The following is a 4,219-nucleotide window of genomic DNA, read 5'->3' on the forward strand; positions in this document are numbered from 1 at the left end:
CATGGACGATACTGGGTGAAGCTGAATTCGTGCCGCCATCTTCCCACACCGGAAGCGGCGGAAACTTGAATTTAGAGCATATTTTTCTCTTTTTGTTTTTTTTATTGGACGCGCGGTATGATGTCACAGCGCTCGGCTTAAAACTTGGTTGACCTCTGGGTAGAAGTCCACTCAGTCTGAGCCCAAGACATGAATGGATGTGTTTGTGAAGAGAGGAGGTTTGCACGTTCCGTGTGAAAACTCTTTATTGTTATGTACACACTGGCATCCGTATGCTAAGTAGCTATACTTATGAGGGGAGGATGAAGAAGATGATAATGATGATGATGATGATATTAACAAAGACAATGTTGGTGATGATAATGACAGTAACAATTCTTGCATAATCTTAATTGAGCCACAAAGTCCCGTTGAGATTAAATATCCTTCCTTTAAGAGAGAAGTGGGCAACATAGCCCAATTCTCTTAAATATATTGCATATCTTAAATATATTGCAATATATTGCATTCAATCTTGTATTTTCTCACAAAATCTTACACAGTCATGTGTGTGAATTAATGCAGCTTGATTGACTGATTGATTGATAAAGCCAGAGATAAAAGATAAAACGCAAAAGTGGATAAAGCCAGAGATAACAGGTTCAGGCAAAAAAATCGTCATCTTGATCACATAAAAGGGAAAGGCCTATAACTGGGGGGCAGGAATACAGGCCACATAGAGCGTTTAAAAACCTTTAAAGAAGCCGTAGACATTTAATGCCGTTGCTCCAGGATCCCCAGAATCCCTTTAAACCCACTTGGAAAAAAGTCATGGGGATGGTAATGAAGGGACGTAAACCTCTTGATGTGTTTACATCAACTGGCGGCAGGTGTGAAACACGTGTGTGTGTGTGTGTGTGTGTGTGTGTGTGTGTGTGTGTGTGTGTGTGTGTGTGTGTGTGTGTGTGTGTGTGTGTGTGAGAGAGAGAGAGACGGGGAGAGAAACTGAAACAATCAGTGGGTGAATATCAGTTTACAGCGACTCCCTCCATCTTGACACAGTGTGAACTTACATGAACAACATGAACTGTGATCTCTAACCACACACCATGAACCCCCTCAAGACGGATTGTTTTAAATTCTGAATAAAACCTCGCCAGCTTGATTTCACTACTTGGTTTACCCCGTGCTTTCACTGATGCTGTGCTGCTTAGTCAAATCAGCTGGTGTAGTGTCAGGCTGGAAAGAAACTCTTTCATACTATGGTTGGATAACAGTTGTTTGAATATCTTACAGTAATAACTAAAGGAACATTAGAAAACACACTGTGCTTTGCCTGTGACCATGCAAGTAAGGGATCTTCGCTGGTAATGTTAAAAGCAGAGGAAATCTCTTAACGCTCATTAATCAGAATTAGAAACACTTTGTCATTTAATTTCATGCACTTGCACACGTGAATTGAAAGGAAACATCATTTCCCCCCAGCCCGCTGGCAACACAAAGACAAAAACACACATCCAAAAACTGCAAGAACTGCAAGAACTGCAAGAACACATGGGGATATGTATATATATATATATATATATATATATATATATATATATATATATAAATGTGTGTGTGTGTGTGCATATATATATATATATATATATATAATCCAGTGATTCAAGTAAATTCTTTATGAGACAGAACAAACCTGTTTCATGCCATAAGCAATCATCAGCTGTCAATAAAACTACAATAAAGCTATATATATATATAAACTAACACATATATCTAAACTTAAAAAAAATAATAAAATCACTGTCCAGGAGAACAAACGCCAGCCAGGATGACTGTTGGAACTGCCGGTCTGCATGGGCTAGCAGTTAGCTTAGCCTGCCCCGTTTCTACGTCCTGTCAGACCGCCCTCTGTGTTTCCTCTTCGGGTGCAGCTCCGGTCAGGGCCGTGGTCCTTGGGCCCACAGGACGCAGCAGACCAGGCTCCCTCAGCCGATCCAACGCCAGCTCTCCCAGCCAGACACCTTCGACACACCTCCCCACACTCCACATGATGACACTAAAAACACAGTCAAGGCTAGTCGAGGCCATCGCCAGACCACCCTCAATTTTATCGGACCTGCCGGTCTGCATAGGTTAGCAGTTAGCTTAGCCTGTCCCGCTTCCGTGTCCTGTCAGACCACCCTCGGTGTTTCCCCTTGGAGCACAGCTCCAGGCAGGGCCGTGGTCCCTGGGCCCACAAGACGCCATAGAGCAAGCTCTCCCAGCCAATCCAGCACCAGCTTTCCCAGCCATCAAACGGAGACACAAACTTAGACTCAGACGTGGACAAAGGCACTGCATGGACGGTACTGGGTGAGGCGGCCGCAAACATGAATTCGCGCCGCCATATTCCTAGACTGGAAACGGATTAAAGGCTTTTGTTACACTGATGTTCATTGCCACTGATGTTCATTATTCAGACTTCTGTTGGCTAGTTTCTGTGGGTAGCGCATGTGTGCGTGTGTGTGTGTGTGTGTATGTTTATTTGTACATGCCTGTGTGTCAAAGTGCATTTCTGCAACTAGGCCTGGTAGGAATATGTAGGCAAATGGTTTTAAAGTCTTTCATTCCCTCAGGGGGCAAGAGTCATTTCAACCTTGAAAGGAAAAATACACAATAGAAACAGGGATAGAGAGTGTAGCTGTGTGTGTGTGTGTGTGTGCGTGGGGGGCGGGGATTAGAGACGGAGAGAGGGAGAGCGGATGCCATGAGTAAAAGCAGGCTGCCATGGCAACAGGAAACGAAGAGGGAAAAGGTGATGCTTCAATTTGTAAAGGTTAACTTTATGTTAGAACTGCTTTATTGTGCTATACTGGGGACATATTAGAGAAGAGACACAGACAGACAGACAGACAGACAGCCAGACAGACAGACAGACAGACGGACAGAGGATTTTGTGTCTCTGAATAACACGCATGGACCTTGAACTGGCACCATGGTCACACTGTCATGAGTACCTGATACATGCACAACCTGCCGATTCTAGCACCACCATAGTTACAGCACATCTGTTATGTAATTCTAACACTGCCGCCCAATTTTGTCCTCTCCCAAGGGTCTGGGGCTGTCTTTTGGAAGGCTAGTTTCCCCTGCGTACCTCCCCAGCCCTGGGCCCAGTAGCCGGACCGCTGTGTCCACACTGTGAGTCATTGTGGTGAATAAGGAACACCTCAGCTGAGCCCAATTCAAAGCCCCCCGGAGTCCCGCTCCTCTGGTTCCATGCCTGTCCCCACTGGAGCCATGCCCAGTACGCCTTTGTGTTTGCATTTGTGTTGGTTTGTGTGTGTGTGTTAGTGTGTGTGTGTGTGTGTGTGTGTGTGTGTGTGTGTGTGTGTGTGTGTGTGTGTGTGTGTGTGTGTGTGTGTTTGGTGCAGTAATAGGTATCTATTTCATCAAAAAAGCAAGTTTGCTCAGAATAATGATATGTACGAGTATATGAACTGAAACAAAATGTATGAATAAGTAAGACTGAGAATGAATACAAACAAAAATGTAAATTTAGAAAATAGGGGGTCTCCTCTACATCATGTACACAGCCTCTGTACAGCCCGCCTGACTGCATTGATAGGAGGCCGTGGATGCCGGTAATACAAAAGAAATATCTGCAAACTTGAATATGAGTAGGTTTGTGTTTATTGAGTGTGTCTCTCTGTATGTCTGTGTGGTTGTCCTTATATCAGTAGTCTGTCAGCATGTTTATGCGGGACATGTGCATATGCAGATGTGCGAGGAGGAAAGCCAGCAATGGAGGCGGTCCATCCACTGATGCTGAATGTAATTGAAACTGTCTTTTTGAGTCAGTGTGTGTGTGTGTGTGTGTGTGTGTGTGTGTGTGTGTGTGTGTGTGTGTGTGTGTGTGTGTGTGTGTGTGGTAGCCATGTGGAGAAACTAGCCCCTGGGAAATGACTCTGTTGACCCCTGACCTTGTCCCTGGGCACTCTGTGGCCTTGGCCAAGACCTGGGAGCGGCAGCGTGAGCCAAACACATCACAGAGGGCCGCCGGTGGGACGACACATGAATACACAGCCGTGACCTCGCAGGCTCATGGCAACAAAACCATTTATCCTGAAAGTGACTCCCGTGTGAAGGCCTTTGTCCAGAGTTATATAAAGACATATTCACACTGAACAACAAAAGGGATTACTTGGGCACACATCTAAATGTCTCCTTTTTTGGGGGGGGGTTCCCCCTTTTTCTC

This window comes from Lampris incognitus, chromosome 10, assembly GCF_029633865.1.
Source record: "Lampris incognitus isolate fLamInc1 chromosome 10, fLamInc1.hap2, whole genome shotgun sequence".
NCBI classification, from domain to species: Eukaryota; Metazoa; Chordata; class Actinopteri; order Lampriformes; family Lampridae; genus Lampris; species Lampris incognitus.